At 40.2% G+C, this 26902-nt stretch overlaps 1 long non-coding RNA gene across 1 annotated transcript; it reads right to left on the bottom strand.

Annotated features, from left to right (window-relative positions):
- Positions 1-1235: 1235 nt before the first annotated feature.
- On the bottom strand, positions 1236-25459 carry LOC147320902 (uncharacterized). The gene is made up of 3 exons (XR_015131156.1): positions 25195-25459; positions 20144-20255; positions 1236-1911 (listed from the first exon to the last, which is right to left on the bottom strand). It is a non-coding gene; the product is annotated as an uncharacterized LOC147320902 (long non-coding RNA).
- Between the last annotated feature and the right edge of the window lie 1443 nt (positions 25460-26902).

Raw genomic sequence — 26902 nt, 5'->3', positions numbered from 1 at the left:
ATCCCCTGTTTAAAGCACTGATTGTGTAAATTCACAAATACATGTTGTGGTTGTTGCAACCCTGCTGAGAAAATTCAGTGTGATGGGTATTATCAGGTTCGTTTGGCATGCTTTTCTAATATCGAGAATCAGTGGGAGTTGCGAGCTTTGGAAGGAATAAGTGATTCCTCCTCGTCGAAGATTTATATTCTGACAGCCAGATTGTTCTATCCTAATTACTCCTCCAGATGTTTCTGTCCCTGCCGCAGTCCCCTTACACCTTGTAGCTCTGCCAGCCAAAAACTAACTGGGGTTAACTCCCTAAGTCGTAACGTGCTGAAGCCTCATTCCCGTTCAACTCAGGTGTCTCTCAAACTTGGTACAAGAACATTTTGAACTAGGAGCCCTAGCTGAAATAAAAGACGTTAATAGCTTTCTGGTTTAGTCCATTATAAGGGTCAAGCCTGTATGTATTTAGCTAGCTGGACGATACAAGGGCAAAGTTATATAACATGATATGCCCTAAGATTTTTTTTAATGTGCTATTAAAATGCTGATCTCAGAAGACTGAGTAGTTTTCTAAATGATCTGAGGGAAGGCTACTGTAAAATGAAGGTCACAGATCCACACAAGGTCACAGGAGTTTACAGGATCTAATTAATCCTTTTTGATACGGCTGGTTGATGTTTGTTTTATGAGCTGTGTTAGCATTATTATCAATGAGAAAATCTTGATGACCTTTGGAGTAAGAAAAAGTACAAGACAGGGCCCTTTAGTAAAGCTATTGAAAGCTTCCCCCCAGCTCCAAACCCTTCAGCTTACCCCCAGGATGTGTTGTGTTTATTGACACAATCTAACCCACTGGTAGTTAAAACACACATGATCGCACTACTCATCAGTCTGTGGGGTCATGGAGGCACACAGCAACGTGACTTCTGGGTGGGGTGCAACGGGTTGTCCCTGCATGCATGCACACAAAGCATTTTGTGTGTACTGATGCATATCTGTATCATACATTCAACAAACACACTCATTAAGATGCAGCATGCACTCTGTGTAAACATACATTAATCATCACATGCTTTCCTCACACAAAATTCCACAGCGAACCAGCAGATTCATTAATCAGGTTTAATTCTGCCCTCTGAAGGGCATTTTAAAGCAGATCAAACGGATAAATGGAGAGTAAATGTCAAAGTCTCTTTCTTCATCTTTACAGCAATAAAATCTATTTGCACAGTTCCATTCAAAAACAATTAAGTGCTTTACACACGCGAACAGTAAAAGTAAATACACTCAAACACCACCGGTAGGTTTCACTTTCCTCTTTTATTCATGTCATTTATTCATTAAATGGTCATAGAAGCAAAATAAGAGTCATGTGCAAATAAACAAACACAAAATGAATCTTTTGTGTGCAAAAATTATAACAAAGATTCCTGCCCAGAATTAGACCTCAGACATTACTGGGTTGTCTCCAGTTAATGACTGAAGATTGTAAAAACTTCATGTTTCTCAGGTGACCTGTTAAGGTTTTTACAGGATTTCCTAGAATGATGGGAAATATCTTATTGCTAATTTACAAGTGTATGGTCATCCGTTTGCAATAGAAATGTTGTGTATTTTAGTGCGTATGCTGTGAAGTTAAATTTGATATATTTGTAACAGGTGTCTGATTCCTTCTTCTGCAGATAGCGGACCTTCATAATGCAGCTCCATCGTTGCAGCAAAGACATTCCAATAACATTTTGAAAAGAGTCCAGCATCATCCTGAGAGCTGATCCTGTAAGCTGTTGCAAACTTAAATGAGACAGGAAATGCCCATGTTTTCCTCCTCTTGTCAAATTCAGGGTCGCGGGTGCGCTGGAGCCGATCCCAGCTACCATAGGACGTGAGGGTACACCCTGGACAGGTTGCCACCTTGTTGCAGGGCTAAAACAGAGAAACAGACAACCAGTTACACTCACGTTCACACCTGTGGGCAATTTAAAACCACCAATTAACTTAATGTTACAGAATGCTTATTAATGATGTGACTATGTGACAGAAGTAATAGGATAAATTCTGAAATTTCCAGAGCTATACTCTCGCTCAAATTTAGTCAGATGCAAAACTGATCGGACAGCGCTTCACAGTGTAAATGGATAAAGATCTGAAACATACTGCAAAAAGCAGCCCAAGAGTTTCCCAAAGCAAAGAAATGGAAAATTCTTCAAAACCAAAGTCAGTCCCTCGATTTCATTTCATTAAAGCGTGCTTCCAGTTACTGAAGACAAAACCTGAAGGTACAGAGGCCCACAAACAAGCAGTAACTGAAGGTGGCTAGCAGAGTGGCTCACAGAAAGAAATGCAGCCTTTGATGCTGTCCATGGGCTCTAGACCTCAAGCAATCATTGACTGATCCTTTTATTTTAAGTTTTGTTAGCTTGTCTATTTAATTGTGAGCTGATTGTTTGGTTTACAATCCTTTGTTGTGGTGTACAGCAAAACAAATTCATCGAACTGTATATAGATTCATTTATACCATTCAAACATTACAGGCCTGCCATCAAACACCCTTAATCGTGATGCCTGTCAAATGAAATTTAGATCAAATGTATAGGAATTGTGCATTGAAAGATGAGTGGTCTATGTTAGTAATCTTGCTTAGCATGCTAATGCTATTCCATTCTCTATGTGTGCTTATTTTAACCCGGTCTCTCTGTAGTTCTCGTTCTCTTTGCCAGCAGTAGTGGACAGATGGTTAGATCAAACCCCATCAAACATTTACAACCTCACTGACACAGCCTCCTCACGGACGCTCACTCCGTGACATCACAGAGGTCCACCCATACCACCCCCACATCTGCATACAGATACAGTACCTAACCTTGTTGCAAGCTTAGAATTCTTTTATTTTGCTGAACTGTGAGTTTAAATGCATTTTGCAGTAGTGTGAATCGTAGAGAAACTCTCCCCTTCAACACTGACAGAAACGATCCTATATGCTCCACTAGACTTCAGGTTCATGCCAGGTTTCCTCTATATTGTTAAGATTTTGGTCAAGGACTTCCATCAGGACATATTGAATCCATCAGACTTGTTTTACTGCAGCCTCTAGTCCCTGGGGTCCTGTATCTCAAATAAGCGGAGAAGGACGTTAGAGGAAGGGAGGACAAGGATGATGAGTCAAGAGAGAGAGAGAAAAAAGTGAGAGGAGGAGGAGGAGGATGACAGTGTTGAGGAGGATGGGAAAAGAGAAACGTGTATGATAAGCAGCCAGGCAAGGAAAAGAAGGAGGAGGAGAGGTGGAGGTGGCAGAGGAGGAGGCACGGGAACTAATATGGACAGCTGCACTGCTGTCATGTTGCAGTGTCCTTCAAGCTTTCAGTAAAACAACAAGCAGAGTTTCGCGCCCACTGAATGATGACGACAATGTGCAGAAAAAGACGCTTTTCCGCAGAAAAACTCAGAAGACCCTGGGCGTCACTTCGTCACTGAATTCTACTATTACCTTCTGACCTAAATGCAGGTTTTATTTACATTGCTATGCACCAATTCTGCTGCTCGGAAACAATATTTTTTCTATGAGAAACACACATAGACGCCCACGTAAACACGCAGAAACATCATCAGCGCTGACATGCAGACAAATACGTGCAACAGTTAAAAAGATCTTAATAACCATCGGTCTGTTTCTCTCCAACAATCCCACTGAGATTTGGTTGCCAAGTCAACCACGGCCACGTCGATGACAACCAGGCAGTAGTCAGCTTGTCTTCACCTCTATTGTGAATTCAACTGAGTCAAGCTCACCGCTTGTATTGTGACTTAGTGTTTTGCTCACTTTTCTCAGAAAAAAAAAGAGCAGCTTGCCGTGGTTTAAGTTTACGGTTTTGTTTGCTGGATTAAATTGTACGTTTGTCTATATTATGCCTTTTTGCACAAATGAGTCACAGCTGTGTCTTTTCCCAGGCTATGAATTGGCTTGATGAGATCAAATATCTTTCAAGAAGCAGGGTAAAGACAAGTGGTCAGTCTAGCCAAGCCAGCAGGATTTAAAATTGCTAGCTTTACCAACAGGCATAGCAAGTTTACTTGTGAAGCACATTTGAAAAACCACAAAGACCATTTGAAGTGCTTTACATAATGAAGAACTTCAATGGCAGTAAATAAACTCAGAATTTCTGCGTTTCATTTGCACTCTGGATAGTCATCAGACACCCGATGAAAATAGAAGCCACTGAGAGGCTGGCAGCAGTACTTTAAACTATTTTCTGACACAGAGAGGTGAAGCACTTCACTTTTCTTAACCTTTGTTGGGACTCTACAGTCACAGTTTGTCAGTTGAGGAACAGGAACTTGAAGGAGCCTTCAGCTGTGTTGCAAAAATACTTTTTTCCTTCTTTTTTGTAGAAAGTTGACAGGTCATCCTGAGCTGCAAACAAGATCCATTATAACTCTTTTATAATGACTTTTAACTCTGAACTTCAAAAACTTTCTCTAGGTTAAAATAAGAATAACAACATCTTGAGTCAAAGTTTATCTGAAATACAGGTGCAGGTTTGAGCAAACAAACCATGAGGTTGCACCAGATGGCATGAATAGCCACCTTAATGGTTATTGGAACACCACTTCTTAGACCTGTATAGCACTGGTGTACGATAATAGATGGACATAAAACCATGGTAATGATGATGTATGTTTCAGTGTAGAAATGCTGAACATTTCACAGGATTTTGATGAAATGTGCCTCAGTGGAGGAAAACTGCCTCTGAGGTCAGTACTGCTGGAGCAATGCCTAATGGAGCTTAAAGTCGGACTGCAACAGAGCGAGAGAAACCTCGGGGAAAGGGTGTTACTTGTGCCACAATATATTTTGGTAGCTGCAATCCAGATGAGATATGTTGTGTTTACAAACTGCAGGAAGACTTTAAATAGCCTTACCATCAGGAACTTTGCACGTCAGAAAACTGCCTATAGCATGCTCATACCGTATTAACTACGTGTTACTTCTTTTGAACAAAAAAAATGTAAAAATTGTTTTAATTCGTGTGCAGGTGTCATCAGACGTTTGCATCCACTCTTCATGGTATCTTTGGGCTTTTAATAATTGCTTTAAACTGTTCTTTGAGGAATGTTTTCATGAGTAAATGTGAGGCTTTGAAACCTACAGTAAGAACACTATAATAGCTGTCAAGCATGGTGACAGTAGCATCATGCTCGAGGGCCAGTGTCCTGCAGGTTGTAGTTAACACCCTGGGTCAACACACCTGAATCATATGATTAGTTCATTACCAGGCTTCTGGAGAACTTCAAGACATGTTGAGGAGGTAATTTAGCCATTTAAATCAGCTGTTTTGGATCAAGGACACATCTAAAACCAGCAGGATACCGGCCCTCGTGGCCTGGAGTTTGACACCTGTGCTCTAGGGCTACTTGTGATATTTGTACATTGCACAAATGGGATGAAATAATGAATAAGGACGACTACCACCTTCTTCAAGGTCATCTCAAATTAACAGTTAGATAGTTGAAGGTTGGACACAGTTAGGTGTTCCAAAAGGATAATAATCACAAAAACACACATACAAACTTTTTTTCTGAATGAATTAAGCATTAAACTTCTGAAATGGCTTTCCCAAAGCCCCGATCTCAACCCTATTGACAGTTTGTGGTTTATGTTTAAAAGTCAGGTCAAAGAAATCCTAAAAAAAAAAAATAAATTACCAAGATATTCATGTCCCTGATGAGTGTATGCAAACCTCTGTCCACACCTGTAAATCTGTTTCCACAAGCCCCACTGATAAGGGTGGTAAATTTTCACAAATTTACAATGTGAAGCTTTAAACTAAAAAAAGAAATACTGCATTGAGGCCTTTAATGGTTTAAACACTGGTACTTTACTTACTAGCTGCTTGAATTCCAAGCATTGATATGACATGACTGAATGATTTAAAGTTATAAATGCTTCTGAGTAGCACAAAGAGGCTTTTATAGCATATTGTTACACCTCCACCTATAATAATCCATATGAGTCGCCATGCAATTTTTTTGCAGACAGGTAATTTACTCCTAATGACACCGGGCACACAGGTTACCAAAACAAAAGTGGCACAGACTAACAGAGGTCACAGTAACACGGTGACGTTGTTTGCAGAGAGGCAGAAGTTTCTAACGCTTGCAGATTGAAAGGCCATCTTTCATATGAGATGATTCAGAAAGATGGTTTGCAAAATATTTCTTTCTGTTACGCCTCCACCCATACACGCACATTTCAACACACATACACGCCTTAGCCTTGAGAAACTCAAACCCAGAGCCGGTGAAGAGACTAAATGCTCTCTCCAGTGTTGACAGTGCTTGACTCATTCTGCAGTGTCCCTGCAGTCATTGAGATGCATAGCGAGGTCTAAACAGAGCTCTGCCAAGTTGTGGGCACCCATTTAACCATCGCAACGAACACGCGCGCACACACGCACATGCAGGCACAGATTCAGAGCGAGGAAGAAACACAGTGACCAGGCTCATATTAAAAGGATATTCATTCGGAGCTCTTAATTCTGTGGTGTAAATGCAGAAAATATGTGTAATTGTAAAGTTGATGTTTTTTTATTTAGTTAGTTTTCATTTACAATCCAACATCAACACTGGTCATAAAACCTGCAAGAGCATGGCCATGCTAGGTATGCTTTAATTAGGCAAGCCATTATTTCAGAGCTAAATACTAGCTGAAGTGTTCTAGCGTGCTAACAGTGAAAACAGACCACTATGTTAGCTAAACATTTAGCATGCTAACATCAGTCTAGCACAAAACATAGCTGAGGCTTTCAGATATTTGTATGGGTATCCTGGAAAAGTTCTTTCCAGCAGAGCCCAGAGGAAGATTCGGGGAGAAAGTAAAATCATTCAGACTCATATATCTGGACCACATTTAAAGGTGCTCTATCGGGTAGGTATTTTATAGTACGGTGGGCCAGTGGACAGAGCACACCTGTTATATTTGGATCAAAACAGTTTCCTCTATTTACTTGCAGACAGGGCGCATTAAAAGCACCATAATATTTGGGTCAATAAAAATATAAAATGTAGCTTTTAGTTTGCATTTGTATCTTTTACACCTCTCTTCCACAGCAAAGAAATAAATAAAATAAATCTTAGCACTACAAAGGAAAAACTGAAGTTCTTTTACCCACCTGCTCCTTTGAAAAGATAAATAACGCCACTTTTTTAAGAAGCTCAACAATTTCTCAAAATTTCTATTGGGTGTGACAAAAATATAAAGAAACAGGTTGGTTTAAAGGTTATTCGGGCTCAAGCTAAAGCACAAGTTTCCTAAGCATCAGTGTGAGTCTGGTATCCAGCCTGATATTACAATCAGCTTCTATAATAGTGATTTTGTGGAATGAGCTTTTCTCTCTTGAGCCAAATGTTGGCTTATACCCCACTAACCTCAGCTTTTCTTCTTTAAAAGTCATTTTACTTTAGAAGAAAGCATCTCAATAATTGTATTTGCAAAAATGCTACAGGCATTCACTTCCTGTAAAGTCAATTAAATTTGCAGCCCAATAAGACATCAAATCTAAGTATTACCACCAGTGTGTTAGCTTTGCATGCTAATATTGTGCTTTAGCTCAAATGTCCTCAAAGCATACTTGTAGCTCCCTGCTGCTAGCATGACTTTACACTCTAGTCTTGTTTAATTGTGACTCTTGAATCATCTAACATTGTTTACTGGGCTGCAGCTACTGCTGCTCTATAACAAATAGCAGTAAATGTGTCACACTATACTGAACTTAGCTTAAAATTCACCATCAGTCTTTTTATTGTCATTAACAATATGCTTCTATTAATGGAACTGACAGATGTGCAGATAGCTATCTGTTATCACACCTCTGCTGTTGGTAAGTAACTAAAATGTAGTGAAAAGACCACATGAAACTAGAAATAGCAAGAAAGTTTTTTTGCATACACATTCAGAAGCAGGTGTGTGTGAGCTGTAAGAAGCAAGAAGTGAAACAAAGGTTAAAAGGCAGTGGTTTATCTGTATGCATGTAGGGAGAAAGGTTAGCACCATGAGAGATAGACAGAGATGTGTTGTTTTGTAGTTAGATTTCTCTTCTTCCACTAAGTCACATTTACCCACCAAGAACATGATAGTATCTAGAAAGACTGGCAACAGCTGTATTAAATTTGTTGTAAAGAGTCACTCCCTTTTAACTGGAAGAACCCTCCAGCCCAGCAGAACCATTAACCATTTATTACGTGAGTTGAATCTCTGTCTTTAAGAGGGAATCTTTTTATATATACATAAATGACACTGGTAGTGTCAATAACCTGATTTTGACCCTTATATTTACATTTTTACATTACCAATTCAGTTGAGATTTGCTGCCAGAAAAAGACCAACATTCATCACACACAAGTGTCATGCAGAAGGACACTTGAAGAATCTTGCTATTATTGCACCGGTGTGAAATCTTTTTTTCCCCAGTCCTCTCCTCAGCCATGCTCAGAGCAGAATGGATCTTTTCTTTTTGCACAGAAAAAATAATAATCACATGATCATGCTCTTCTAATTGGGGTCAAGGAGAAATAATCATTTAAGAAGAAAGATCTCCCTTCCTCTCCTTTTATCGCCTTGCCCCTTCACTTTATCATCTTCTGGGGACGGTGTCACAGCACACACACAAAAACGCGACCTTGCCGTTCCACTCCAATTTATAACAATTGCTGTGTGTGTTCTATGTCTGTATGGGCTGTGTGGGCTTGTGTGGATGTGATTGTGTGCATTTTACATGTGTGGTCATCTTATAAGGCCACAAAGGAAGCTTCTTTTTGTTCTCCAACAAAAGCACCTGACAGAAATGTCTCAGATATCCTAACAACTCTAGACTCTACACACACACATGCATGCAGAACAAACACACACACCTGAAGGCAGAAACAAAGGATAGAAGAGCATGCAGACAGCAGAAGCGTGACTGTGCACATGCAACGTCATTTTCTAGGAAGCTCTTTAATTCCTGTAAGAGAGAAACTGCATTGTCATTTCTAACAGAGAAGCCATTTAGTTTCTGACACAGAACTGCAGCATCAATGTTAGCACTGACTAACAGGCACAAGCAAGGTTTCAGAACATCTGACTTTACAAAAAAGTCTTACATTTAAACTACAGTGCAGCAGTTGATGGTGACGTCAGGCAGCTCCTGTCTTTCCCTGACTATGGTTATTTACACTCACACTGCTGATTAACACACCCCACTAAGATTGTGGGGTTTTTCTCAGATGAACGTTGAAACGATTGCTTTTATCCTATTCCTCATCTTCTCCCTGGAATATAATGCTTGTGGAGTGTGCACTGTATATGCTCTATACACTGTGTTAGCAAACTTAAAGGCTGTGTATAAAAGATGGACATTTAATTTGCTAATTGCCTAATTGATTATATTTTATGTGTTTTTGATGTGAGTGGGGCAGAACAGGTTGTATTTGCAGTGTGATCTTCTGAGGATATAAATGAAAAGTTACTGTTGTGAAATTAAAATGAAACAATGCTTGTATCAGATGGGACATTTTAGCCTGTTGGTATTTGATTGCTAGATAACATGATGACATCATATATCAGGCGATTTAGCGAATTATATCAAGATTTCTTTCACTCTGCTTGTTTTTACTGCAAACGACAGGTAGTATATAAGACAACAGGATTACCATGACAACCTAAAAGTGTGATTGTAAGGGGTTTTTCTGAGATGAATACGGATTCTTCCTAATTAGTGTGAAGTAACATACAATCCACATACTAGTATTTCATTCATCAGAACTGAACCACAGACTTCATGGCAGACAACAGGCCATATTATTTGGCACATAATTGCCTTCAAAACACAAAACAATGGTTCAGTCACACTAGAATAAAAATTGGATGCTAACATCCTTGTGACTAGCAAATATCAGTAGTTGCTCTGCAAGTCGGATTTACCAGCTGGTCACCAACTATTTTCAATCCTAGCAACCTGTCTCCAAGCAACTGGGGTCTGACTTGGACTGACTGCAACCAATCTCAGACTGTTTGCAAATAACTGCTGTGTAATTCATTAATGCAGAGTTTGCTAAAATGTTAAACTCAGTAACACATAAGTGTGACATATGTGTGTTACATATGTGTGACACATTTCATTACAACAGGGGACTCAGACTTGACTCGACTGGTTGCCAACTGGTTGTATTCTAGTTATATTCCTATTCAAAAACAAGGTTTTCTGTTTAATGTGAACTCTTGTGTTTGTGGACAGCCACAAATGTATCATCCTCAATCAGTTCATCGCAGTTAGTTGTTGTATTATTAGAAACAGGTTGCATTTAATTGATTTTATTCAATGGTCACCATCTTGATGCACCAAAGTCACTTCGAAGATGGCAACTGACTGCAACTGGTCCCTGAAGTAACCATTAAAGGCACCGCACTGCATTTGGGTCACAATAATTTTGGTTGTGTCGTAGTCTCCAGCTACCGTTTTCCCCGAGTATGTCTGTTGCACAAATCTGTTGGGATTGACTCACTTTTGGAGCAAGTCTCAAGCGGTCATTCAGAGATTTTTTTTTCTCACATTGGGTTTGCTTTTGCTTTGTCCGGTGAAAAATTGTTTGATTGTTCAGTTGACGCAGGGATAGTGTAACTGTTTATCAGCATTAGCGTCATTTGCACAGATGGTGGCACATTTTCAGGAGTGAGGTTTGATGCTTTGCTCATTAGCACCTTGTCAGTAAGGAGACAGCAGTTATTCTGACGCCTCACTCTGATTTTACAAACAGATCGACTAGAACTTCATCTTTAACCTTTACAATCAGAAACGTATTTCACACCTCTTCCACACATTTGCACCTCATCTCCACCTTGTTTCTTTTTAACATTTTTTTGCCTCCTCCTGTTGTTTCTTTCACCTCCTGCTGTCTCCAACTCGCCTCGCCCCATTTTGCTTTTGTGTTTCTCCTCCTGCTCGTCACCATCATCACCACTATTTTCCCAGCCTTCATCTTTCTATCTTTTGTGGTAGTCTGGAAAGCACAATACTCTGCTTTCGCACCAACAGACTCGTCATAGCAACAGAAGTGACTGTGACAGGCTGTATATCTAGGAGAGGACAAGAAGAGGGAAAATAGAGGGATGAGAAGGCAGTCGGGAAAGGAGGCAGAGGGGTGGAAGGAAGAGATGCTGAAATTTGCCTGCCTGATGAAAGATACTGTGGGGAAAACAGCAAGCTTTGCTATCCGAAAAGATAAGTAGGTCAGTCCTAATCTGGGGTTGAGTTTAGCATATAAATAAATAATGCAGTCAGCTTCACAGCAAAAGCACCATCTAGGTAGAAAAACTCATAAATATAGAAGCCAACTGCACTGCACTGTGTGACCTACGCTGCATCCAGCTGCCGTCCACTAATCTTCACGTCTCTGATCACAGCATCAGTTTTGTTTTCTAAAGTGCAACGATGATGATGTACAGCATCATAGTGGCGAACAGACGTGTGGTGACAGAGGCAGATGTTGTGTATAGCCCGAAAGAAGCTAACTGTAACAGAGCCAAGATACAGCAGATAGCGAAGAGGTAATCAGTACCAAATGTTGTCACTGCATGCATGTGTGCAGCCCGAGAGAGAGAAGAGAAAGCCTGGACTTTGTTGAGGAGATGGCACTGTTGGCGATATGAGGTGCATTAGACAGATGGGACATGTGATAGGTCACATCTGGTAATGGGTGGAGAGGAGAGGAGATGCTGGAAATGATAAGACAACAGCACAAAGTGAAGGTAGTAAAAAGGCAATGCACACTCACTGGCCACTTCTAATGCGATCCAATATTACAGCTCTGCCATAAACACTACTTTTTCCAAGCATCTATTGTTTTTGTTTGACTGCTAAAGGTTATAAGTCTACCGGGGTCATATTGGTTGAAGGGCACTATATTTAAGTGCTCCTAATTACGTGGGACATAGAAATGCCCCTCCTAGATTGGCATTTCTCAGTAATAAAGGTTACTGTTTTAATCATAGCCTGTCTATACACCCACTGGTTTTTGACTCTTTATTTTGAAGCTTCAACATTAGCATTTTGGCTGCTACCATGTTAGCTTTTCAGAGCATGAAGTCACTGAATTTGCATGATTATGGAGCAGAAATACAGAAATAGTTCATTATTAGCTAAACGATGTGCAGACACAGGTATTTGCTAATTAATGCTATGTAATAATGCTATGTAACTGAAGCATGAGCTTCTTAGACTGCTTCTGCAGTACCACACAGCAGACTGTCAGAAATTACATTGACAATGCTCCAAAAATCCACAAACACTACAAACATAACTGAGAGGTCCAGTTCACTGACTCCAGTTAGCTGAGGTGAAGCAGCACAGATGCCTGTGTTAGCAGTCAAAGCAGCCATCCATCTGGATGTGTTAAAAAATGCCCATCTTTATAGAGGGGTATATAATAGTATATTTAGGTACATCGGTCGACTTGCCTTCTTCATTTGTCATTATCACGCTCACCACATTAGTAGAAACAATGTTTTAACTTGTTGATGGTTTAATTAAGAAGCTAGAGTTTGTCATGAATGATAAACATGAAACAAGTAGCCTAGCTTTGTTCAGAGTTTGATGCCATTCTCAACTCAAATGCATTAATACAGACTCCAAAGCAACTTTAAATATGGATACATTTTTAGCACTTATGTTTATAATGTTTTTCCCCCTATTAATACAGTTAATGTCACAGTTCTTTCATGAACATCTAAGGTAATATTTCTGACCCTGAGCCATACACAGCTTTGTTCATTAACCTGGTTCTATAACATACATCTTGCTTTGAGAAACAACACCTACACTTAACCCTGCACTGATATCTGGGACACTGCTGTGCACCCTGGCACGCTTCTTTATCACCATCATCCTCTGCTGATTTTAATCTGCTTTCCTTTACACCAGCGGGGTGTTATAAACCCCCACTTTCATTTCCCTGTGAGCTGAAACAACACCTTCCCTGCTGGCATTATTCTTTAGGTTTCTAATTCTTCTTTGCAGCAGCTCAACCATTTTTAACCCATTCCATACCATTTTATGGTCCTTATGGATAACCAAATGTATGATCTAACATCACACGAGATGTTTCCTGTTATACTAGATTGTTTGTAGTTTCCTCTAAATAATTGTATACAGTAAATACATAACTTTAATTTTGATGGGCGTAACTATATAGGCTACACTGAGAACAGGCATGTATTGCACAGTCAGCTGATGACCTGCCCATAATTGTAACCAATTTCAGTACAGTCTATGTTATTCTGCAAGAAAGTACAGTCTCTTAGAAACCTGATCCATTAACTAAGAGAGACACAGCACTCAAAGACTAAAGAATTTAAATCTATATGAGAACTATTTAATGGCAAAGACAGTGGCTGTCCTACTGCACACCCCAGACAATCAATCATTGGCTCTATCACAGCCAAACCGGGATTAATATGCTAATGGTGCTGTTGCAGTGACACATGTGCACCTTGTAGGTTCATGTTTCAGCAATGTGGTGGCAGACATATCTATTCTTTAACATAATAAGGATAAACCTAAGTGTAATTTACATTTTTCTTGGGTGATTGTGATTGGCTCTTTCTGTTGTGCCATCAATGAAGCCATAACTGTGTGTGACTTTTGTGCAAGCAAAGTAGAAGTAAGCTGCAGAGAAATAAGCCTCTAAAACCTTTCTTTAGAGTCAAATCAACAAACTTTTTATTATTTTTATTTTAATCAGATATCACGGTAGACTCTAGGCGTGCACAATAAAGGTTATATCTTTTCTCTCTCCTTATTCATTTAGACATGCTAGTCAAAATAACTCGTAGTCCATTTGAGCACTCACGATGTTTTCTGCTATGAGCCTCATTCACCCATTCACTTTTTTCTATGCCTTAGTGCTTTTATCTAACATCCACACACACAATCTGATGAATATATAGGGAGAACTCAGGCTTCAGCATCATGCCCAAGGATACTTGGAGTGGAGGAGCCACCCAACTGACTGCAATTTTTACCAACATGGCTTCCAAGTGGAAAGAAATGCTTTTGTAATGACTTTGGAGAGACTTCCTTGTACAGTCCAGCAAAAATAAAATGCTTATTGAACCAGTTCTCCTGCATGGGACCAGCCATAAGCTGTTATAAGAGTCAAGGTGACTGTGCTGGCATTTGTGTTAATAACAGCATGACAGAGGGTGACTTGTCACACAACACTGTGGGCTTATACAATATTTCAGTACGTAATGAATGAGCGCAGTGGAGTCTCATGTGGACAGACCATCACAATGTCCAGTTTTCAGTGATGAAGTTAGTAGTTTAATTGAGTTGGTAGTTGTCATAATGTACTATGTAGACTAGTTATAATAGATGGTAAATTAACATAACTTTTACACCCGGCTTAGGTAATACCAGAGTGCACAAACGAGGCCGCAGCTGAACTGTCATTTAAGCATTAATTTCATTAAATTTATAATCAATGATATTGTCCAGCGTCTTAATGACGGAGCTGTGATATTGATAAATCTGTTAACTTACACAGACTGTATCCGACTTTCCTTCCTGCCTTCAGATACGCTAACCTTTATTAATATAGCAGCTTTTTCCCAGTCTTACTGACCTTTTTTAACACTAAACCACTGTACAGCACTTTTACTCTCATACATGCTCACTCCACTGCTTTATCTGCAGCAGCTGTGTTACTATCTGTCTGTACTATGTGTTTAACCGCTTTATATTTTTCTAAGTTTATCTTCATTTTTAAAGTGAGCCGCTATGTTATCGGTAATCTCACCCATTTTTGTAATTGCTCAGTTGCTTTAAACACAACCCTCTTCGTGTGAACAAGTGAAACCCTGGGTTAACGTGGCACGCTGATGACCAGCTTTAAGTGATTAGGATAAGTGAATACAGATAACGGATTGTTGAAAGGGTTGCCACGGCCAAAACAACAGGGGCGACCATGGCTCAGGGGGTTGGGAAGCGTATCTGTAACCGGAAGGTCGCCGGTTTGATCCCCGGGCTCTCTGTCCTGGTCGTTGTGTCCTTGGGCAAGACACTTTACCCTACCGCCTACTGGTGTTGGCCAGAGGGGCCGATGGCGCGATATGGCAGCCTCGCTTCTGTCAGTCTGCCCCAGGGCAGCTGTGGCTACAACCGTAGCTTGCCTCCACCAGTGTATGAATGTGAGAGTGAATGAATAGTGGCATTGTAAAGCGCTTTGGGTGCCTTGAAAAGCGCTGTATAAATCCAATCCATTATTATATCACTATATAACCCCCTATAAAAAAATTAATAAATACATTTTAAAAAAAAATTCAAGTGTCTTAGCTGCCTCCCCAATTTAAAAAGAAGAAAAGGTTGTTAAAAAGACGACACCTACAGCACCAGGACTGCTTTTTTAAAAATATATTTCCAATATTTACATTATATACACACTTATTTAACTTTTTCAGAGCCAAGAACACTTGTCCACACAGCTGTACCGAACACAACACACAGGAAGTAGGGAAAGCCAAGGTGGTCTAGCCAGGTCTCAGTTCAAAGTTGATGCTTCCAGTCTCCAGCCAATGGCAACCTGCCACCTAGAGCTTATGTAACTGAAAACACAGAGCAAATTTAACAGCACCACACCCAGGCGGTGGGGATCACATACAACAGACAATACAAAATTACGATCTGGGTCATAACAGTCACATGGATGTGAGTCTGAGGCTCTTCATTATAATCCACAGAAAACCTGTGGGCCAGTTTTGTTGCACAGTTTGATGTATAAATGGGCACAGAGGGCCGGCCATAATGGGTGATTTGATTCCCGAGGGCGACGAATGACCTCACCATGTGATTGAACACCAGCGCTGGTATCTCTGGTTACTGTCGTCCTAGCAACAACCGCTAATTCTATGTGTCCAGATCTGTGTTGATGACGACAGCCTGGTTTGGACAGTTAATCTCATCTTATCAGCAGAGTCTTTCTTTTTCCCCCCTCTTTCCCATTAAATCTTGCAGACCCTCATCCTCCTTATTTATCTTATCTTCACCTCTATCACTGTTTCTGCTGTTAGGACAGCACACTGGTTCCACCCAGTCTATATAAATAACCCTAAATGTTGCTTTCATTCATTGTGTTTCTGCTAAAATATGTCAGGGGCCCAGCTATAATTGGGCCTCTATGGCGGAGACAGCCGCAGCCAGAGGCGTTATGTTTTTGGCTTGCCAGTCTGCACAGACACTTGGACTCTGGCATTAACTGTTCAGAGTTTGGTGGCTAAAGGTCAAGGTCCCTATAATCACATCCATCCCATTGTTCTGAATCCAATGTGTCAGGATCCTCTGAAGAGAATTACATTACTTAGCTGGCTTAACTTGGACTGAACACTGAACCAAGTAGAACTTGATGGGCAGAGCTTAAGATCACTGTGACACTAATTTCAAGAAGAAAAATGATAAAATGGTGGCATTTTATAATCAAAAGGTCAGAGATCATGTCTGGACAGTCATGAATTTAAACTGCGACATGACTGGTTGTCAGAGCCGTACAAATGTGGAGCTGTAGCTCCCATTTTTACTACACTGACTGCCTGCTTTTTACAGTGCTTATGGCTTCCTCTTAGCCGTAAGCCATAAGCATTAACCAAAAATGTCTATCTTGTTGTGGCAAGTCTTTAGCATGCATCCTAGAGGGAGGATGATCATTTTTTTACTTTTTGCACCAATTAATGTAATTTATTTTTTACAATAGTGACTGATCTACCAACCCAGGGACAAGAGAAACCAAGAACTTGCTGCCTGAAGTTGAATAAAAGACTATAGGTGCAGAAAACACACTTTGATGGCTTTGATCGTGTTCTGCTTCTTTCCGTGCTGCACTCCGTCACCTTCGAGCGGGTTTCATAAGACCAGTTCAGCTTGCTGGTAGAGTGCAGTGTGTGGCCTGACCGAGCACAGCTGCTGTTTATGATCTCCTGTTGTTATTCCTACTCCATTAGGACACCACAGAGCAGCTGAGGGAAACAACAAAGGCACAAACACACAGGCACCAACACAAAGGCTGAAACTACATCCACACATCCAGCACGCTGATTGATTCTGAACCTGGTGTCTGCACAGCACCTGTTAAAGTACTTTGATTCTATTTCTCGATGTTACACTCTGGCATTAGTAACTGTGTAATTACACATTTGTGATTAGTAATTCCAAGTTTGGTCCGGGATCATGGCACTTTGATGCTGGCAGTGGAACAAACGGAAAAGCTACCAGTCCAGCGTGGCAAAAGTAGGTTATTTATTCAGAAAGGGTGCGGCTCTGATTCGAGGTCTATTTGAAAACCAAACATGTTAATTCAATGTCAAATATACAAACTGAAAACAACAATTATACTGAGGGTTAATAAACTCAATTTATTCTTTAATGACCTCCTTTTTATATGAATCACAACCTGCTAAAATCTGTCTTTGCTGAAAGAGATGCTCTTGGTACAATGGTAATAAAATCCTGGAATAAAGAGTCTTTTAGGAGTAAAGATAATTTGGTGGTTTTATGATCCATGGTGCATAATATAATTTTAAAAACAAGAAACATTCAAAGGGGGGGAAATCAAATATGAATACAACCCAAATATCTGTATCAAATAAAATATTCATATATAAACAGGATACAAATTGTGTTTTAATTTTACAGCTGGCTATTATTTTTCTTTACTTTCCTTGCTCTCAGTGTTACTTCCAGATGGAGCAGCCAGCTGTTCTTAGTGAAATGCTCTTGCTCAGCACCAGTTAACAGATACCAATGAACACAGTGGAGCAATTAGCAGCTAAAGAGCCAAATATTTCCTGTTAAGAGTCGATGGACAACAAAATGGAAATGCTTAACACAATATATTGGCCATGTTGACACAAAAGCAGCAAATAAATGCAAATATACTTTCACTCCCACTTTCTGTGCAAACAAACCACGTTTTGTTAGCAAGTTTGTTTTACCACCATAAAAGCTGATAACATCAGTATTGTGCTGCTATGTCTCAGTTTAAGAAGAAACAGATCATCAGGTTTAAATAAATAGAAACAAATACTTGTCTATTTATCCAAAATGCAGTACTCTGCAAATGTCACGAGGCAAAGTTCCTAATTTGTTTGTTCTTCCAAGGACCCAGGCTTTCTTTTTTTTAAGTGATCTTGAGCAATAATTCTCCAGGCTTTCTGAAGGTCTTTCACAGTTTTTCTTTGGCCATTGGCTGATTTTTCACTGTTTTTCAGTCCAGTCCTTGTAGCTGACTATTTTCAGAGGTTAAGCCACTTAACGCTGATCTATAAAAGATTCAAACATCTAATTTAAGATATGAACCAGTGTTATGCCTACACATAACAGAAAAGTTAGCAAAGAAACCATTTTACATTGTATCTTTAAAAACTTTGTTAAAACACATTGTTCCCCATTTCTTTAGATGAATTCAGTTCAGTTCAGTTTTATTTTATTTTGTTTGTACTGTGCCAGATTACAGCAACTGCCACCCTAAGGTCCTTTATATTGTAAGGTAAAGATCCTACAATAATACAAAGAAAACCCCCAACAATTAGAGTCCTTTTCCATGCCACGTGGCTCAACTCTATTCGGTTTCGGACTTTTTCCATTTCAGTCAAGTACAACCTAACGTGCACGCAGTTGATCTAGCAACGTGGCCAAAAGTCCCATGATGTAATTTGTATGCAACACAAACGCCACAACAAAGGAGCACATCAAGGCGATGGCATACCTACTGCTTGGTGTATGACTCTTTGTCAGACTCAAGGACAACTGTGTTGTTTTTTTGTCACCATTTCCCCTTATGCGCAAGCATGTGGTGAAAGTGGGAAGGAAAAACTCCCTTTAAACAGGAGGAAGCTCTGACAGACCTATGCAACCTAAGAATGTATAAAAGATTTCAAAGTTAACACAGTTTGGCAAACATAAAATTGTATTCTTGCACCAAAAAGAACTGTTAGTTGAAAACATAACATGTCTCACCACTGTGTGAGTGTGTCCTTAAAAGATCTGAAGAATCTGGACAAGTTGAGGACAAAAGAAGAAGCAGCAGGCAGTATGTAAGAAGTCGTGTCTCTTAAAAATAGGAGGAGGGGGGGGGGGGGGGGGGGGGAATCCAGCAATGATCCGACATGTGACTGAAAGATGCATCTGGCCCTTGAGATGATCCACCTATTGTTCACTGAAGCCTCAACAGAAATGGTCTCAGTGGAAGGCTGACTCTCAAGAAGCCATTCTTAAAGGAGCCAAACAGTAAGAAATGATGATGGTGTGCCAAATTACACAAGAACTGGACTGAAAATCAGTAGCAACAGATCGCACAGAGTCAGGTGTCCAAATTAGAAATTTTTAGTTTAAATTGTCAGGTGCTCATAAGAGAGCTACAACAGTGAGTCTCTATAATTATGAATGCAGAAAAGTAAAATCAGATTTTCAACAGTTTAGTTTTTTAGACTCACACTGCCAGTGCAATAAAAGGATATCTGGAACTCTATCAGCCATGGATTGGCCTCCCCACAGCCTGAACCTCAGCTTTATTGAAAGCAGTGTGGGACATCACTTAACTGACAATGACACAAAAGGCAACCAACATACAAAAATGTGCTTTGAAATATCCTGGAAGAAGCCTGGAAAACTGTTCATGAAGACTACTTAAAGAAAGATTGCCTAAGAGAGCTTAGACTGCGTTAAAGACTAAAGGTGGTCTTATTATCAAATACTGACTTTCAGGCTTGTCAGAACTGTACAAACTCTGTTTTTGCCTTACATACTGTATTTCCATGTGGGTTTGCACATGTGTCAACAAATTGCTGTCCCCAATTCCCCACATTTCCCCTGTCCCCAAATAACATATAAAGAAATAAGGCATAAATCAAGACTTTCGTAATGTAATCTATAATAGCTTATGTTCCCTTTACTTACTTCCCAACCTGCCACGGCAAATGGTCTGATAGTTACTACTGCACGCTTACAAGTCCTAGCTAGCCACAGTGTGTTTGGTATCATCTGACCTCTTTCTCTCTCTCTCTCTGCTCTTACTATTGACTGTACTGTGACTCAGAGATGTTGTTCACAGCTTCCTTTTCAGACATCTGTGACCTTACCTCCTCTCCTCTCACTTGCCTCCTCCTCCTTTTCTTCTCCTATTCTCTTGGCCTCCAATTGACTTCCCACCTCCCTCATCTCTCTGCAGTCATTCTTCCACCCCTCTCATCTCTGGACATGGGAGAAGGAGTCAGACAAGAGCACAGATGCAGTGACAGGCATAGAAACAGGATGGAGAGCTGTCTCCTCCCAAAGCATATAAAGAAGTGTGAAGAGCTTGAAACACAATCTTTTTGAGCAATGACATCATTATGTGATGCTTTATTAAACTCATTTAGGCTTTATCAGGTGGCAGACAGGCCCGATTTAACTGACTGTCTATTTTCAGCTTTTTATAATCTTTTTAAAATACACTCTTTTTCATTTGAATCCCAGAATTAGACTACCCAACTCCTTACTGCAATCTCTGGCCTCTTTGAGATACAGTACATTGATAAACAAATATTTGAGCCTCTTTCAGGCATAATTGCATATGATGCAGAATTCATATTAGAATCAATGAGTGCAAGCTGCCCAGTCCTAGAAGCAGTGAATCAACCTATTACATTCATACCCGTCAATCTTTGTTAGTATGATGTTTTTTTTACCATACAGGATGTTTATTCTGCATACATCTAAAGTCAGTGTCACACAGCAGGAAGCGTACACTATGACGCTAACTGCTTCAAGTTACCTGATTTTCTGATAAAAATATTTTGGCCTAAAACTATCTATTATACTGAATGCGGTGTTCCTCTAGTTGTCTAAATGGACATTTAAAATCTACAGCACTAGTAAATGATGGTGAAGTATTATGGAGCTCTTTTGAAATCCCTTACTATACTCTTAGGTATCCACAGTCTTCTTTTTTTTCTCTTCCTGGGTGCCTTTGAGAGTTCTCGACATCTTAGATCTTGGCACGATGACACCAAAAGCGTTCTCATCCCAGGGTGACGCCATACACAGCAAACAGCAAAAAGAAGACCAGACTCTAGATTTCAGCAGTTGAAATCACCCTGGCTCGCCCAACAAATGTTCATTAGCACCTAATCTGAAACCCCTAATTTAAATTTATGAAGCTGAAGATGTGAGTAATGTAGATTTAACTATTTCAATGTGATGCGCTCTTTTTTTCCCCCCTTGACAACAGGTTTTGTGATTGTAAATGGCCTTGACCTAGCTCACGTACACGGTAGATTGAACCTAAGTCAGCGGTTTTACACTTTGGTTGATGGGCATTGATGATTATGGGCAGCAATAGATCTACCAGATCGAAGATTTTTATTCACTTATGTTTTTACTTTTATTTTTAGGTTTCCTTCATAGTGGATGTTTATAACACTAAATGACGTCATTAACACACCACCCAAATTTACACTCTTCCTCCTTAGGTACCAAGCATGCTTAAGGTATTTCTACCGCTGTGACAATCCACTGGTGGATAAATATACTGGACATAGATGATTGGGTGTTTGCGCTTTTTGTTGTTCTGTGGACTCACACAACTGAGTAGTTTGGTCTGTTATAGCCAGTGTTGGGTAAGTTACTTTAAAATAGTAACTTAGTTACATTACTAGTTACTTCTCTCAAAAGTAACTCAGTTACTTCAAGTTACTCATTACTTTCAAAGTAACTAGTTACTAGGGAAAGTAACTTTGGTTTTACTCAGAATTCTCTTGTTAATGTGTTTCTTCCATAACTTTGCCAGTCTTCTAGTTTGCTTACTTGCCACAAGTGCACTGTGCCACCTACCAATAGAAAGGATATGATAACGTGCATATTTCCACGAGAGAAATCCCACGCCTGGACCGTCATTGACTGCTGCCATGATTATAGCCTACGTCACAGAGTCATGTGCGCCTTTTACATCCAACACAAAAACTGCAGTCGTGGTGCTTTTGATTGTACTCAGAACTCAGAAATTCTGCCTTCTGAATAGGAAGATGTAGGTAACACCAGACTGCAGATGAGCTGCATACAGGGCTGGACTGGGAAAGAAAATTGGCCCGGGCATTTTGACTAGAAACTGGCCCACCATTATAGGAAAAATCATAAAGCCTTTGAATGAAAACAAACACTGTTGTGACAGTGATGTGCACTGTTTTGATGGTATATATGCATCAATCTATCAATCGTTTGTTGTAAGATTCAGATAATTATTTTTTAAAAGCTAGACATTTTAAATGAGAATAAGAAAGAAAAGTATTTCTTTGTGCCCCCCATTCCCTGTTAATGCCCTACATGCCCCCTTGGCCACACTTTGCTAGATCCGCACCTGCACAGTTACCAGCTGTCAGCTACCTAAAAAAGGATCCTGGTGTTATTTGTCTCTCAGAAACAGTTCATAACTTCCCTTCAACTCATTCATGTCACCTAAAAGGTAAACCTGTTTCTCCATCACCTGCTCAGCTCTGATGATCCAGTAAGGACATCTCCTGGTTTCATCTTCATGTTTCCCTCTCACCAGATAACCAAACCATATCATGACCAGCAGCTTTTTTTTTACAGCTGTGGCTCCAGCAAACATCAGCTGATACTAGAAATTAATATTAAATAAATTCTAACAACAGCTGATCAAGCTTAAACGTGCTGCTGTTGTTTAGCGCGACATCCGCTGGTTTCCTCTTTCGGCGCAAAGTGAGCGATAAACAAACAAGAGAGCCGATCAGCTGATCATTGGTCAGTTTCATGATTGAAGTAGAAACGGGAGAGAGAGGGGGAGAATGAGAGAAGAAGAGGCAGCTGTGCAGCGTAAAGACACAGAATAACTCCAGCTTTGTGCCTTTTTCATTGTAGCTGAATTACGGGACAAACTGTTCCTTTTCACCTCAATAAGAAACGCGTAATATTTTCTCTGAATACCAGACGGGACGGTTGGCAACTCTAATAACTTATGAACAAAATAAGGTTCAACATCATTAACTTCATAGCACCCACTAGGGTTGCCAACTCCCTGAAAAATAAATAAGGGACACCTCGTGGCCAGGGCCGGGCAACCCAGTTGTCTTCACCCTTCCCAGTGTGGTAGCTCTTTTTTTGTGTGTGTGAAATTATTTTTTAACCATTTGACTTGAATTTGATTTAAGCAGATGCATATTCTTTGTGATATGACCATATGGGAAACAAATGATCATTTAGCCATTTATTTTTAGCTCAAAATGACAACATTAACACAGTAAAACAGGTCTCTTTCTTAAACAGAAGCCTGTCATGCTTAACTTTTGAGAATATAAGTAAATCTTTCTTTAAAAGAACTCTGTCCTGCTTAACTTAAAATTATATAAATTAATAGAAAGCAATAGAACGAAAAATATTCTTGTAACAGTGCACATATAGTGCATTTAGTACAATTGGCTTCAGTTGAGGTATTATTTCAGCTTTTCTAATGCTAATCAGCTGCTCCTGTTTGTAAACCCGCTTGTTCCCATGATTACGCACCTTAACTCATCATCATTATTCATCTATGTATTACTTTTATGTATTATTCATCTATTTGTTGTAATCATCCATCCTTGCAGTTGTTTATTACACAAAATAAATGATATTATCACACTTCTGGCCACATAGCGCTGATATTCACCGCACATGCCCATATTAACCTTAACCAGAGGGTTTAAACAACAAACCAGTGTTTACATACCATATCTGCTTCTGCCGTGGCCTGGTGGACAAAAAATTGGTTAAGGGTTCCCCGAGCTTTCACGCCCCTCATGTTCTTCTTGTGCCCACCACTAGAAGCATGCCTATGGAAAAAGTGCGCCGGCACACAGTGCAGTGCGCTTTATAGGTGTTATCGTGCACTTTCCCAGCCAGGTGTTTTCCTTTTCCCATTCCTCCCTGTACTTTTGCAGCCTTTTTTCTTTTCTTTCTCTGAGGGGAACAAACATTGCTGCTCTAACGCTGGGCTTACACTGTGCGATTTTTGGCCCATTTTGAGCCGATTTTTGAGTCGTGCGACCGATTTGGTGATCGGCCCGATTTTGGCCTTCATCGTGCGTCGTGTAGTATACGTGGGGTAACGAGAAGCGATTAACACCTCACGACCAGCTCCCGATCATCAATCGCTCGTGAGGGTGTCACCACAGCCGCTCACACTGCTCATGCGCAAACACGTAAACATCGGTGAAAAAGACGGCGCAGCACGGCTGTGCAGCGTGTGATCTGGACACAAGTGATGGAGGCACTTGTAGAACTTTGGAAAGCTCATCCGAGCCTTTTCGATGTGGCATCACAAAATTATCACGACCACAACAACCGTGAAAATAGTTGGATTTACACTGCTGCTCAATCACAGCTGCCTGATCATGTTTTTCATTAGCAATTTAGCAAAGTTGATGGTGGTGGTGTGTCTGTGTGAGTGAGAGACAGAGAGAGCGAGCGACAGATTTTCTGTTATAACCTTCATGTTATGTTGGCACAGTGTGAGCACTCAGGTCGCATCAGAGCATCGGGCGGTATAGTGTGAGACCCTGCATCGTGACCTGCAAACTTCTAATCCCTGCGAGTCAATCGTGCAGTTTGAGCAAGAGCTGAATAACGTGACTGAAAAAAATCGCAGTGTCTGCCCAGCTTTAGGTTTACTGTCGTCCGAGACTTGCACCGCAGTGTCGGCGTTTGTTTCCCTGTTGGCCATGCTTCTTGTTGTGGTCATCTGTTGTCCTCCGCAAGCGACCTTTCCTCGACCAATGAGATAATCTGAATTGTCATACTCGAATTGTCATAAGTGTGCTGTCAGCTCATTGGTCACAAAGCAGGAGAGGGGCTGGGAATTATGTTTTCAAACAAAGCGTTAATTCCATAAACATTTATAGACTACTTTTGATTCTCACTGTATTACGGGACAAAGTGCGTCCCTTATTAGCTCAATACGGGACGTGTACTTTTGTTTCTAAATACGGGACGATTCCGTTTTTTAAGGGACGGTTGGCAACCCTAGCACCCACCCAGCTGTGTAGAAACTCCGTCATGCTAGCTAGCACGCAGTACGGAAAAAGTCAGAATAACGAAAATAAACTCCACCTAAGCTTGGTTTATATCTGACCCAGAGAGACTGCAGGTCATAACTTCTTACCTGAAGTTCAGTTCACACTTGGACCGGCGGCCGCCTCGGGTCTCTTTTCCTTCTGCGTCCCTTTTCCTTCATCCACCTGCTGCCTCCACCACTTGCTAATGTTACTGAATCTGTGGAAACTCCGCGATGCCACCACACGAAGTAACGAGTAACGACCCTATCTAAATCCCAGTAACGAGTAACGCGTTCCTGATTTTGGCATAATAACTAGTTACCGTGCTCGTTACCACAATAATAACGTAGTTACTGTAACGCGTTACTTAATAACGCGTTGGTCCCAACACTGGTTATAGGCATCCAAATTTTAAGTCTCACATTTAGCCATTTCCACGTCCAAACTCTTTTTCAGTTCTCAAACTCAAACAAATACTGTAGCATCACTGAGAACTGAAAGTGGCTCAGTTTATTTTATCTTTAATAATAATAAAAAACGACCTGTGTGGCCTCTCCCCCAGGTGTTACAATAAAATTTAACATCATTTTCAAAAATCAGGAGAGTCAGGTCACATGTTAGTTAGGTATTACCCCCATTAGCTTTACGGATCTCTTAAGGTTTCATAAAGATGTATATTTTTTTCAGTAAAGGTTTAATTGAGCGTACCTTTTTTTATTATTATTGTTTTGGGTTTTTTTGGCGCTATGGACTGCATCCCACGCAGAGACTAAAAACCCATCAACTTTCTGTGGCAATACAGACACTCCCCTCTCCTCCTCTTTAATCGGGGTACCGGCGGCACAACAAAGGTTCCTAATGACAATAACTTCCAAAAATGTAGAACCGGAGAGAGATCATTTAGCATATTTTGGTGTCCCATACCTGTTCGCAGATGCAATTTTGTTGTCAGAGAAAATTACACTAAAGCTTTCTTAATCTTCCTGGAGCCCTGATTGTGCGGCACGGTACTGTTCTGACACTAATTTTCATTCCCGATGGCCCCCGCCTGTCACGTTTAGCTAGTTTTTGGGTTCATACCGTGTACTCTCACCCCAGCAATTAACTTAGATTCACTTTTTTTTACTACAGCAATATTTTTGCTGTCTTTTTCTTTTCTTTACTTTTTTTGTAGATTCCAGAACCACAAAATAAACATAAGGAGGAAATAGGTGTAAATCATTAATAATTATTTATGTTTACTTATATTTATTTTCTTCTACTTTGTACAGTGTGCATTTTTCTCTGTAGTTGCAAAGTTTATTGCTGTAGGTTATAGGTTACTTTTTATTGCAGCCGTATTCATTTTTCTGCTGTAGAAATTTGAATTTCCTAGAGGACTAATCTCTTAGTCTATCTTATCTCATCTTATCTTATAGTATCTTATCTTATCGTAAACCTCAAAGTCCCAAATACAGCAACATATCCAGGATTTGTGTTTTTCAGGGCTGTACTGAAACTGTAAATGTTTCTAAGATGCAAACAACATCACATCCAGTGCAGTTCGGAGCTTGAGTGATCTATAATGTGCAAGCCCCCCCCGGGTTGAACTCTTGTGACAATAGCTGCAGGTTATTGTTCCAATGCTTCTGATGATGAAAAAGTCGAGATGCGATTCTCCTCACAAGCAACATCCCATTACTTAAGTTTAATTTAAGACAATATAACACACAAAACACCTTTCACTCTCAATCCCAAATAGCTCAGTCACATTGAGCAAAGAAAGCACTGACTGTACTGTTTTTTTTTTTGACAACACGCTCACAAACCGACACA

Source organism: Aulonocara sp. 'chitande type north' Nkhata Bay, linkage group LG10 (genome assembly GCF_057382095.1).
Source record: "Aulonocara sp. 'chitande type north' Nkhata Bay isolate Kocher_YH1m ecotype deep benthic linkage group LG10, A_spYH_male_GT1.1, whole genome shotgun sequence".
NCBI lineage: Eukaryota > Metazoa > Chordata > Actinopteri > Cichliformes > Cichlidae > Aulonocara > Aulonocara sp. 'chitande type north' Nkhata Bay.
The sequence above is the reverse complement of the archived record's forward strand: the minus strand, read 5'-3'. Positions and strand labels throughout refer to the sequence as shown.